The 13,883-nt window shown below is 38.5% G+C and overlaps 1 long non-coding RNA gene across 1 annotated transcript; it reads right to left on the bottom strand.

The window, feature by feature from the left end:
* Positions 1-278: 278 nt before the first annotated feature.
* On the bottom strand, positions 279-1,290 carry LOC140038728 (uncharacterized). Its single transcript, XR_011842299.1, has 2 exons — positions 1,217-1,290; positions 279-469 (listed from the first exon to the last, which is right to left on the bottom strand). It is a non-coding gene; the product is annotated as an uncharacterized lncRNA (long non-coding RNA).
* Positions 1,291-13,883: the final 12,593 nt, after the last annotated feature.

Genomic DNA, 13,883 nt, shown 5'->3' with positions numbered 1-13,883 from the left:
GAGGTAGGACTAACTTAGTTGCTAGCTCGCCTCAAGTATCACTTAGGGTATGACTAAGTCATCCCATATCGAGTCTTAAGGGTAGAGTATCTAATATGTTTCCCATATAGATCTCTAACCTAGCGCTCTGATACCAACTGTGACGCCCCCACTTCTCCCTAAGGCGAACCAAAGGGTATCCGCGGAACGCCTGCCTAGCTCTCGCCAGGACTCAAGCAATTCCATTCAACTTATAGCCGGACCACACAATACAAACCGAAACTTAGATACAATAAATGAGGAAACGTTCAAACTTAAGAATAGTCAACCATTCTCCAAACCACACGTCAGTACACAAAATACAATTCGTCCAAAGGTTACATTTCCATACCAAAAGTACAATCCAAAGCCGAAGGCATAAACAAAAGTATTAGCAACCCTAAAACAAAAGTACATCAAGAGGCTGCTCCATTTTACCTCCGAATTCAACCTGTTAAGGAAAACAAATCTACAGGGTGAGCAAAACGCTCGTGAGGCCAAGAACACACATGCAGACACATAGTTCAGATAACAAGCCCAAATAACAATTCAGGTAATAACTTGCAAGTAATTAATAAGGCCAACAAAATGTAACCAGAAACAATTCAAGGATATGGAAGCTCTCAGGAGCTAAGTTCCACATTTGCCGATGTCATTTGTATATCTCCCCGTGATGACTCTCCGTCAACCGGGTTGATATTTTCATATCCGTAGTTCACCACTTACTTCTCATCCGTCCACCATACACCACTTCGGGCCCGCACTACATTTATAAGGCGATACTATACGAGTATGCCAAGCGAGATCTCTCATTAGATCAAGCTTATCATTTGAGTCTCATGGCTCACCGAGGTTCCCGACCAAGCCCATGCCGGCTCGAGTTCCAAGGTCGGCCTATGAGTTTGGGCGTCCCCCATTTGTCATGTAAATGTCGAGGAGATTCACTCCATCGACGTATGCAATCATAGCATACCATTTCATGTATTCAAGCATTTGATAGGTTTAAGCAGACATTTCAAGTCATGTAAACCAAGCAAATCATGTTAAGCATGAGTCATTCGTTTCAAATGAGAACGAGTGCGATCAAGTACACACTCGACTCCATTTTGTCAAAATCAGTTAAGCTAAGCATGAAATCAGGTGAATCAAGCATGAATCAAGACTTTAGGGTTCAAGTAGGCATACACTTGACACTCACCAAGTTATGCAAGCAAGTAAATTGGAGGAAGAGTTCAAACTTCCATAGTAGGGTCCTCTTGGAGGTCCTCGTGCGTGCCTGAGCAAATAATAGTGAATTATCATCCATATCCCAAATATCGAGGAATAATTCGTTCACTAGTATTACTCTAGGAAATTCCGTGAAAATGAACCTCAATTACTCGTAAATCGAGGTTCGAGAGAGGTTTGATAACATTCAACAATATTTAAGTCTTTATCTAGGAAATCGGGGATAAAACGTTTAGATAATATCAAAAGAATAAAGAGTTCTTGAAAAACTATATTTCCTTGAAAGTTGGAAAAATTTCAGTTTTGTTATGAATCTTTGAAAAATCGTAACTCACTCGGCATAAGTCAAGAATTGGAAAACTTTATACCGTTGAAAACCTCTTAGAAAGTACTGAAAGTTCCTAAAAGACACTTTTCCATGAATCGAAGTGGAAAGTGCTCAAAAATGAGCCTAAAGTTGCTATTCCAAATCACCCAGGATTGAGCCGGGGTTGGTTTTTCGCTAACTTTGAAAATTCGGCAGAATTCACTCGTTGCAAACCAGCCCTTGAAATTTATAGATCAATTAGAGGTGCAAGTAAGGTTTAGGTCAGAACAAACGGATCAAGAATCGGAGTTTCGAGAACCATGATATGGTAGCTCAAAGTTGGGAAAAATTCAAGACTGTTACAAAATTTCCAGATTTGGTTCCAAATTTGGACCTTTAGTTAAGTGCCGAAACGGACTTGGATTGACACCAAATTTTGCAGTATAATACTTCCATATGAAGGTTATCTCTCTACCAAATTTCACGGAAAAATACTCTCGGGAGGGGGGTCATTCAATCAACCAAAGTTTGGAAGAATCCTTAAGGCAATCTGTCCAAATCTAAGATTTTCAAAACGAGCAGTCGCCGTATTTTGATCATAACTCTCTCAATTTAACTCGGAATTGGGAATGGTTGATAGTGTTAGAAAATAAATTCATAGGGCTACAACGTCACAGAAGAAATCGTTCCAAGTTTCAGCATGCAACTAGTTCAAAATCAAGGCTCAAGTTGCAGCATTATCAAATCATTTCGACAGAACGGAGAAACAGGACAGCCGACTTCAGATGAATGGTGTGGCTCACACACATAAAACCAGGACGTGCATTATACACTGATAAAAACATGGAAACGTCTAGTTTCAAATGCCGCTGACGGCAATTGATTTTGACGTCGGAGCACGGAGTTATGGACAAAATACAACCACTGGTCTGGATTACGGCGAAACCGTTTTCCAGATTACTAGTTTTTGAAATAAATTCGTTTGAGCAACCAAAACTCAATATTTTTCAACGAAATTTTGTACACAACTTCTACAACATGTAAACAACATAATCAAGCCTTTAAATCCTCAATTATCTGCAGTAAAGTGACCGAACAGAGCAGGGGTAAAATGGGAACTTTTTGTTTCAAGAGTTAAACAACGTTTCTGTCAAGAATGCACCTTTAATCTACTTCCTTAAGCTCTAATTCGGCAAATAAACCATCATCAAACATCATCACAGCCATCAATCCAAAGTGGGAGTTCATAGAGCCCACATTTCCAACAATCCAAGCTACTAAAGTAAAGATTCCAACTCAAATGCGTAAATCAACTTCCATAAGACAAGTTGAAGGTGTTAGATTGTTACCTGCTTTGATGGCTGCTCAGATCAGAAAATTTCGGTCCCTATGAAGCCTGAAGATAGCCGTGAAACTCCTCCCTTTTCCAGCCTAAGTTGTTGTCCAAGTAAAAAGCTAAACGAGCCAGTGAAATCAAGAATCAGTGATCAAATATGCGTATATTGCTCTTTTGAGCCAGTGAAATCCTTGTACATAAATATCCAACGCTCCATTAGACCAGGTACAGATAAACAGAAATAAGGAGCCATCGTGCTCCAAAGAATGCGTAAACAGTAGTGGAGACGTTGGTTCTAAGCACAAGATTTTCCAAGAACTCATCGGAGCCAAAATGTCATGGCACACACACAAACACAAATGATATGCAATCGTGTAACCAATGCAAGAATTATTTCAAAAGTAACTTTTGGGAAATAGTCGAGGGATCACTCAGCAACCATAGTTCAGGAACCTCATCCATCATACCTCATTGCCTTGCTCAAGTCACAACCCTAGATTACAAATATCAGGTCAAGCAAAGGAATTCTAACATTATCCAGCTTCTATCGCCTTTTGGCACTTTAATCACAATTGAAGCTACACTTATCGGATTGAAACGAATCTTACAGTGTTACGAAACTAAGACACATACCAACATTTATTATGAAGACCTCCAAAGCCTAATCATACATTTTCAGGGTCAAATATCGAAATCTCGGAGAGGACAGAAAACTGTCCGCAAAATAGGGTCTATGAACAGTCAAGGGTATTTCGGTCAATTCACAAGCTACCGTACTCCGATCAATCTGAAATTTTGCAGGTAGGTAGTTAACTCCAATATCTACAACTTCCATGTTTTGAGCAAAAGGTGGTTCGGTCTAAAACACAGAGAAATTGGCAGTCCACGTTGAGTCCAAAAACAAGATAAGACTGAAAGTACACTTCTAAACCAACCTTTGCATATAACCATTACTAATAGCAATTAAGGCTAGAAATTCCATCTTAACACTAGAATAAATTCCACTAATCATATATATGCCAAAATCAAAACACATTTCCCCTAACTCCCAAATCACAAGAATTTCCATAAAATTAATCAAGATCAACTCAAATTCAAAATAATCAAATACTCTCAAAGATTGGACAACATTTCCCTTAAATTGACTTATTTTCCATATTACATTACAATACCAAATATATCTCAATTCAACCACATTTTCATATACAACTCATCGACTATAACACATACCTAATTAGGGCCTCAATACCCTTAAATCTTAACCAATTAAGAGCACAAGAACCAATCATAAGAAAGCCCCAAATCAAAACCCTAAATCTGAAATTTTCCGCACAAATCTGAAATTTTCCGCAAACAACCTCAACTAATGCACAAAAGCTCCATTTAACATAATTTAGAGCTATCAATCCAAGGCCAATCATAACCATCATGTGGAAACAGTAAAATTCCCAAAAAATTGGAAAATTACCATAATACTACTTTAAATCAAGAAATCTCTCACAAAACTACGCAGTTAACAACTATAACCCACTAGTATACAATTATTACAAGTAAAAGAGGGGTTCTTGACAAGTTACCTTAGAAACACGAGAAAGATGATAGCTTAGTACTTCCCCCTCAAAAATCACTCCACTAACATCTTTAATCCTCCTTAGCTAGCACTTGTACGGAGTAGTTTACAAAACGGACGGTGAAATCTCAAGATTTGGACAAGAAAGTAAAACTAGAAAATGAAGAACTTTTTTCTCTTATTTCTCTCCCAAACAGCCAGCCAAGCAAGGAGCAAAAAGTGAAGATATTTCAGCCAAAAACAAGATAAGAAGGAAGAAAATGCAGCCAGTCAAAGTTGACTGCCGGAGGTGACGTCACAATCCGGCTGGAATCTGGCCGGATTTCCGGCCGGATTCTAGGCCGAATTCAAGGAAGTGACCGACCAAGTTTTTTTTTCAAATCCCTCAAGCAATCCGGCCAACAATCCGGCCAAGAACTGGCCGGATTTGGTCCAAAACCTTTCCACCAAAAATTTTACTTTCCAAGTTCAAACGTTGCGCTCATCCGCTCTTCCAACAAAGGTATATATATAGATATATATATAATCTCACACAGTTACACTTGATATACACAATCATACGTTCACATATATATATAGAGTGAAAACCCTTCTTCTTTCGGGGCGTCACAAACTCCCCTCCTTCAAAGAATGTCATCCTCGAAATTTCAACTTGCACTAATCAGATCAAAATAGTCCTCGAAAGCCGTCAAATACTAAGAATCACTCCAAACCTATATCACTTAGTAACGAGCCAACGGATAGCTAAACAAGTAACCAAATAGAACATGCAAAAGGGCTCGGTTCAACCAACTAGCCCAGAGTTGGAAATAAAGTCTCAGATATTTGAAAATTTCAGATATTTGGAAGAAATTCAGGACATAGCGAAGCCTCCGATAGGAAATTTACCCCTGGTGGTGCTTGATAACACAACAAGTTAGCATACAACTGCTATATTTCACCAAAGAGTTTCAGTTCAAGAATTTCATCCCTGGTGGTGCTGGACAACACAACAAGCTAGCACACGGCTATACTTCACTAGAGAATCTTAGTTCAAGTATTTGTCCCTGACGGTGCTGGGCAACACAACAAGTTAGCACAACGGCTAAAATTCGCCAGAGAGCCTTAGTTCAAAATTTTCATCCCTGGTGGTGCTGGACAACACAACAGACATGCCTCGCCAGAAGAATGGCGGTGCTTGAAAACACAATAGGCAATACCCCACTAGAGAGACTCAGTTTAATCGCTACAGAGGAGTAGTAGCCGGTCTACAATCACACGAGTACGAATAAGTTCAAAAGCAGGGTCAAAGCAGGGTTCAAACAGATAAGTTTAAAAGCAGAGCCAAATACTTCAGGTTCATGGTGCACGAGTACGAATAAGAACTCATTCGACTAGCCTATGCCTAGCAATTCACATTCTCAAGTAGTCACAAAATTCAAATCCACATACTGGTCATATATGAATCAAACCACTTGCTCATGCGTAAATGAAATACCATCAGGCAAGTCAAGTCATTAAGTGTACATAAAAGCACATTCGCCTAAACAAGTTCGAATCTCAAATGAGCTCATTCTAGTCGGTCTTAGAAAGTTCAAGCATTTCAAAGCCCAATACTTACAAATTGGGTAGTGTACCTTAATCAAACAAGAAGACTAGAAGGAGGATGCGAAAACCAAAAGTTTCTCAACAAATCCGGTTACCACCATAATGTTTCAAAACCCTAGCCAAAATCTTATTGGACAGATCCAAGATAGCAGTCATCATTTCAATGTCCTCAACTCCTTACCTAGTCCTTGAGTGTAAATTTGGACAGCACGCCCTTTGTATTTACCTACTTTCCAGCCATTTATGGCTTCATTATTTTCTCAATCAGTCCCAAAGTCACACACAGATAAGCTCATTACAATAGCCGTTCAATAGGCTCAACAATCATCTAAGTACAACATAAGTATAACACAAGTATAATAATCCAATCGGAATCATGTTTTGAAGGCAAAAGGCTAAATGACATATTCGATATCTTATAACATTTTAGTCACAACTAGAGTTACGTTTATCGGATTGGTGCGAACTTTATACCGACTCGAAGCTAAGACAAAGGGCTAAAACTTTGATGAACACAGTCCAGTTTGTAGTATATTCGGGTCAAATTTTTGAATTACAGAACCAGAATCTCACCAATAGGCTAGTTATCCGCATTATACTTACACGACAATAACTCAGGCTACCGAAGTCCGAGTGAGCTGTTTTCAGGGCCGTTGGAAAGCTAAGACATAGCACTACAACTTTGTGTTTTGGCCAAAAGCTAATTCAGTACGGATTAGGGTGAACAGATGCGGTCAGATTGGTGAAATGTCAACACTGTCCACAGAGCTCTACCTATGGCAGTCAGGGGTATTTTTGTCTTTTCACATATTACAGTGTACAGATTGAGTTGAAATTTTACAGAAAGCTATAATACATCATTTCCTACAACTTTCATGTTTTAACCTAAGGCTGATTTGGCCTCCATCATGGCCGAATGAAACTGGGCAGAACAGGGTAATACAAAACCGAAAACTGGAATTCATGCATTCAAGTGCTAATCTTCATAATCCTAGCTTGAAACACTACTTCACCTCCGTATCTAAACTTATTCACATCATCAAACACTAAACCATGTTCCTTCCAAATTCACAGTATTTCCTCCGAAAAAGTATCGAGCACCCAAGTACAAAAATCCAAAACTAAAAACTTTACGACTTAGGCCATACGCTCCTAAGCATAACATAACCAAGTCCTATCTTACATTTACCACTTACAAGATTCACAACTACGCTCCAAAAGAGCACTTACTCCTTTGCACATAGCCGCTTAACTTTCAAATCAACCCCACAGTCCGGCACCCTAAACTTTAGCCTAGGATAAGCTACAGAGATCTGAAACCTAAGTTCTGATACCAATTGTGATGGCCCCACCTTCCCCTAAGGCGAACCAAAGGGTTCGGCGGACCGCCTGCCCAACTCTCGCTAGGACTCACTCACTCACTACAGTCCTCAAATAAATTACAAGGTACATCTCAAAATAATACATTAAAACCTCCATGAATTACATATCAAGCAAAGTGAAAACTAGTTCCCAAGCGTGGAACGTATACATATATCCAATTCAAATCCAAACATCCATACAAGCCCAAAATTACACAAGATAAATCTAAAATCAAAGGGTACAAGAGAAATCCATCCATTTCAATTCCAAACAGTCACACTAGCCCAACTATTACATAAAATGAATCCAAATCTAAACTATACAAGATAATGCCATCCAGTCACACGAATAACGTAATACAAGCGCTCCCTTTGCCTCGATCCCTGTGGGGAGAAGAAAACATTTGGGGTGAGCTAGAAGCTCAGCAAGTGACCAGTAAAATCAGTAATCAAATAAGCTTTACAAGAGTGCCTTTAAATGATATCAAGAATCAGTGATCAAATATACGTATATTGCTCTTTTGAGCCAGTGAAATCCTTGTACTTAAATATCCAACGCTCCATTAGATCAGGTAACAGATAAATAGAAATAAGGAGCCATCGTGCTCCAAAGAATGCGTAAACAGTAGTGGAGACGTTGGTTCTAAGCACAAAATTTTCCAAGAACTCATCGGAGCCAAAATGTCATGGCACACACACAAACACAAATGATATGCAATCGTGTAACCAATGCAAGAATTATTTCAAAAGTAACTTTTGGGAAATAGTCGAGGGATCACTCAGCAACCATAGCTCAGGAACCTCATCCATCATACCTCATTGCCTTGCTCAAGTCGCAACCCTAGATTACAAATATCAGGTCAAGCAAAGGAATTCTAACATTATCAAGCTTCTATCGCCTTTTGGCACTTTAATCAAAATTGAAGCCACACTTATCGGATTGAAAACGAATCTTATGGTGTTATGAAGCTAAGACACATACCAACATTTCTTATGAAGACCTCCAAAGCTTAATCATACTTTTTCAGGGTCAAATACCGAAATCTCGGAGAGGATAGAAAACTGTCCGCAAAATAGGGTCTATGAGCAGTCAAGGGTATTTCGGTCAATTCACAAGCTACCGTACTCCGATCAATCTGAAATTTTGCAGGTAGGTAGTTAACTCAAATGTCTACAACTTCCATGTTTTGAGCAAAAGGTGGTTCGGTCTAAAACACAGAGAAATTGGCAGTCCACGTTGAGTCCAGAAACAAGATAAGACTGAAAGTACACTTCTAAACCAACCTTTGCATATAACCATTACTAATAGCAATTAAGGCTAGAAATTCCATCTTAACACTAGAATAAATTCCACTAATCATATATATGCCAAAATCAAAACACATTTCCCCTAACTCCCAAATCACAAGAATTTCCATAAAATTAATCAAGATCAACTCAAATTCAAAATAATCAAATACTCTCAAAGATTGGACAGCATTTCCCTTAAATTGTCTTATTTTCCATATTACAATACAATACCAAATATATCTCAATTCAACCACATTTTCATATACAACTCATCGACTATAACACATACCTAATTAGGGCCTCAATACCCTTAAATCTTAACCAATTAAGAGCACAAGAACCAATCATAAGAAAGCCCCAAATCAAAACCCTAAATCTGAAATTTTCCGCACAAATCTGAAATTTTCCGCAAACAACCTCAACTAACGCACAAAAGCTCCATTTAACATAATTTAGAGCTATCAATCCAAGGCCAATCATAACCATCATGTGGAAACAGAAAAATTCCCAAAAAATCAGAAAATTACCATAATACTACTTTAAATCAAGAAATCTCTCACAAAACTACGCAGTTAACAACTATAACCCACTACTATACAATTATTAGAAGTAAAAGAGAAGTTCTTGACAAGTTACCTTAGAAACACTTGAAAGATGATAGCTTAGTACTTCCCCCTCAAAAATCACTCCACTAACATCTTTAATCCTCCTTAGCTAGCACTTGTACGGAGTAGTTTGCAAAACTAACGGTGAAATCTCAAGATTTGCACAAGAAAGTAAAACTAGAAAATGAAGAACTTTTCTCTCTTATTTCTCTCCCAAACAGCCGGCCAACCAAGGAGCAAAAAGTGAAGATATTTCAGCCAAAAACAAGATAAGAAGGAAGAAAAAACAGCCAGTCAAAGTTGACTGCCGGAGGTGGCGTCACAATCCGGCCGGAATCTAGCCGGATTTCTGGCCGGATTCTAGGACGGATTCAAGGCAGTGGCTGACCAAGTTTTTTTTTTCAAATCCCTCAAGCAATCCGGCCAACAATATGGCCAAGAACTGGCCGGATTTGCAGCCGAATTTGGTCCAAAACCTTTCCACCAAAAATTTTACTTTCCAAGTTCAAACGTTGCACTCATCCGCTCTTCCAACAAAGGTATATGTATAGATATATATATAATCTCACACAATTACACTTGATATACACAATCATACGTTCATATATATATAGAATGAAAACCTTTCTTCTTTCGGGGCGTCACATAATTTCATTTTGTTTAGAAATCACTATTATTAAGTTTATATATACAAATTATGGGTTTGCTTGGATTGGAATTTTTTGTATTTGGAGTTTTTGTTTTTGAAGTCTATAATAACACACTCCAAACGCACCAAAAAAATATCCAATTTATAACATCTCCCAAATACAAAGGAGTACACCTAATCAAAAACACAAAAAAAATTAAAAAATAAAATATATCCTACTACCTGTTTTTCTTTCACCCACCACAGGTCACAGGATAGGGGAAGGGTGGAAGGTTGGAGAGTTGCAGGGAACGTGGAAGAGAGGAAAGAGAAGAGGAAGAGAGGGGAGGAAAAGGGAAGGAAGGAGAGAGGAAGGGGGTAACGGTGGTGGAGGGAGGAGGGGAGGGGTGGTGGGTGGTGGTTCTGGTAGGAAATTTGTAACAAATTTAATAATATTGCGATAAAGTTTTAAATTTTAAAAAAACCCGAAAATATATTTACAATATGAAGTTTTTGATACACAATACTATAGTGTAATGTTTGAAAAATATCCCCAAATACACACCTAGTCCATACAGAGTCCCTCTCAATCTATAAATGTACTAGTCAAGTTCCACCAAATTGTTACGCCCTTTAAATAAAAAAGTATCTTTATATAATCCAGTGGAAAATGGATTCATTGGAGTGAAATTACTGAATCTATGATATAATTTAGGTAGTAATCATTAAGGTTGTGAGAGAAACCTTTGCTCAATTTGTGTAGTCTTGGATTTCAAGAACAGCTGTTAGTTCAATTATATAGTTTTAAATAAATCAATAACATTTGGATTGCCCCTTACATGTAGGGCGGCAAAAGAGATGTTACTTCTCGAGAATTTGTGACTCGGTCATGAGTAAGGTATTATCATGGAAAGGGAGGCTACTATCGCATGGTGGTAAATTGACTCTAATAAAGAGTATGTTGTCTTCTATGCCTATTCATACATTTGCTGCGTCAACCCCTCCCAAGTAGATTTTTAGCACGTTGGACAAATTTTTTGCTGATTTTCTGTGGAGCTCCTTAGAGGCTGGGCCGCGGTTTCATTGGATAAAATGGGACTAGTTATGCAAATCATATGACAGGGGAGTTGCAGGTTTGAGGTCCTTGAAGCATGTTTTGATGCCTTCTCGATGAGACTATGGTGGCATTTCTTGCTGTGGCAATCTTTGTGGGCTAAGTTCATGCATTGCGAATATTGTCCCAATCTTCATCCTTGTTTTGCTGATGCTTCTCCCGGAGATTCTTGGACTTGGAAGAGAATGGTGTCTATCCAGGGGATTGCTAAGTAGCATGTAAGCTGGATTTTGGCTAGGGGTGCTGTGAGTTTTTGGCATGATAATTGGTTGAGGAAGGGTTCATTATGTCGACAAGTGGATACTTTTCAGGAATGTACAGTTTCTGATTTTGTTGACTAGGGCTACTAGAATGGACAAAGGTTACACACTATAGTGCCTAGCCGATGGGTGGGGCAAATTTTGGATGTTGCGCCTCCTTCTCTGGACCAAGAGGATACCATGCATGGTCTGGGCTCCAAGTAATTCAGGTGACTTCTCATTAGCATCAGCCTACCAAATTCTTCGAGAAGGTGGAAGCAGCTCCTGGCTCTATTCATTGATCTGGGCTCAGGGATTGCCAATAAAGATTTCTTTTTTCATATTAAGATTGATAGGTTCCCGATTGCCGATGATGGATAGGTTGCATAAACTTGGGATATTAAGTCCTTCTAACTATTTTTGTTGTATACATCCATGTCAAGAGTCTATTGATCACATTTTCTGCACTGGGGAGGTGGCAAAGACAATTTGGAAGTACTTCGAAGGGGTGAGTTTAGGGCTTCCTCTACGATAAGACATAATGTGGTTAGCTGGTGGTTGAAGCCTACTCAGAACCCGTATCTTCTGTATCTTTTTCACCTCCAGCCATCTCTAATATATTGAAATTTGTGGAAGATGCGGAACAAATTTGTGTTTGAAAGACAACTGTTGGCTATGGTACATGTCTGTACGAAAATTTTTGGTGATTTTAGGGACATTCTTCATCTTAAATTTAAAGGCAACATAACCACTGGACAAGATTGGTTGTGCTTCTTTAGTATGGTGGCTGGTCTGAAAAGGGATTATAAAACCATGGTGGTTCGGTGGAGATGGCCAGTGCAACATGTGGTCTAGCTGAACTCGGATGGTTGTTCTAGAGATAATGCGAGAGAGAGTGGAGGTGGGGGTGTGCTTCGATGCTCGAAGGGAAAGTTTCTTTTGGGGTACCTGTGTTTCTTTGAGGAGATGACGAGTTTGCTGGTGTAATTGAAAGCGCTTATTTATGGTGTTAGGTTGGCTATTGCTCATGGGTTTTTGATTTGCATTTAGAATCTGACGCTTTGGTATTGGTTCAGATCATTCAAGGGAAAGTACGGTGTCCATGGAGGTTGTGAGGGGCTTTACAAGAATTGCTAAAAGACAAAAGGTTCTTTAGAGAGGTGTCGCATTGATTTCGGGAAGCGAATAAACCTGCTAACCGACTTTAAAACATTGGAGTGGACTTTGGAATAACTTCGACGTATGAATCACTCAGTAAATTTCCTTGCTTGGTGTGAGGTGACATTACTCTTGATCGGTTGGGACTTCCAAGCTTTCGTAGAGTTAGAGTGTAGCAAGTTAGTTAGCAATAGCGCTCCTCCGCTTTTTGCGTTGCGTGTATGACCCCATTATATTTTATCAAATAAAGTCAAAGTTTCTTAACAAAAAAAAATAAAATCAATAACATTTGGTTTTTTCAGAATCTGTCGTTATTTCTATTATCATCTCAGCATAAAGGTTTTCATGAGTTGTTGATTTTTAACATGCTGAAAAAAACTTAATTTTTCAGGTACTCATTTGGCCGAGGGCTGCCAAGCCCAACACGTTATACCGTTGTTCATATATATTGTATCATATCTGCATAGATTCATTTATGAACTTCCTTTTTTTATCTTGTCTTCAAAACATTAATTGATTGAGGTCCCAAGCTATGCTTGAATGGTATAATGTTCTCCAGTTTTTTAAATTTTTCTATGGAAATAAATCCAAGCAGTATGCACATTTATCTAATTACAACTTGTAGGAGAATTATTGTCTTATTCAAGAATTTATCTAAAAACATAAGCGCAAACTTTGATAGCGCTGACCAATAACTTTTCATCTTCGTTTGGACAATATGCTACAGTCATGTTCAGTGTTACTTTCATCCCAAGAGATAATGCGGGACAATATGCTACAGTCAACGATCTCACCTCACGTTCTGCTCACATTCTTAGACCAACCAGAAGGGACTGTGCCTCCGCCTCCAACACCTCCAGCTCTCCAAACTCCTTATAGTAAGCAAAAATCACCCGCCCACAATGGTCTTGCAGGACTCCGCACATGGTGAAGTTGAGTACTCTTAACAAAACAAAAAGTTGAATACTCTTGAATGATTTAGGAACACGAACCTGTCACAGGCTACTGAATAGGGCAAGGGAGGATGGAACGAGCAGAAGTACAAATTGCAAGCACATTCAGAAAATAGCCTGTAATCTAATTTAGTTATTTGATATTTGGAAAATATCAGTATTACCGTCCGTATGAATTACGGACAATTCTAAACCACACATTAGCATGACGTTACTCATTTGAAGTCACGGACAATTTCAAAAAAGGGCAAAATACATTTTACCCCCGTATGATTTAGTGATTTTTCACATAATCCCCCAATAGTTTCAAAAACTATACATAATCTCCTCACAGTTTGAATTAAAGTGCCAAAATGACGAAATTTGTATTCTATAACGGAGTCAACTAAAATGTTAATAGTACATCATTGTAAAGTTGAAAATTATTTATTAACCAGGGGGAATTATGTATATAATTTGAAAATTATAAGAGAGTTATATGATAAAATAC

The sequence above is a fragment of the Coffea arabica genome, chromosome 3e (genome assembly GCF_036785885.1).
Source record: "Coffea arabica cultivar ET-39 chromosome 3e, Coffea Arabica ET-39 HiFi, whole genome shotgun sequence".
Classification (NCBI taxonomy): Eukaryota; Viridiplantae; Streptophyta; class Magnoliopsida; order Gentianales; family Rubiaceae; genus Coffea; species Coffea arabica.
Note: the sequence above shows the minus strand (reverse complement) of the source record. Positions and strands in the feature narration are given on the sequence as shown.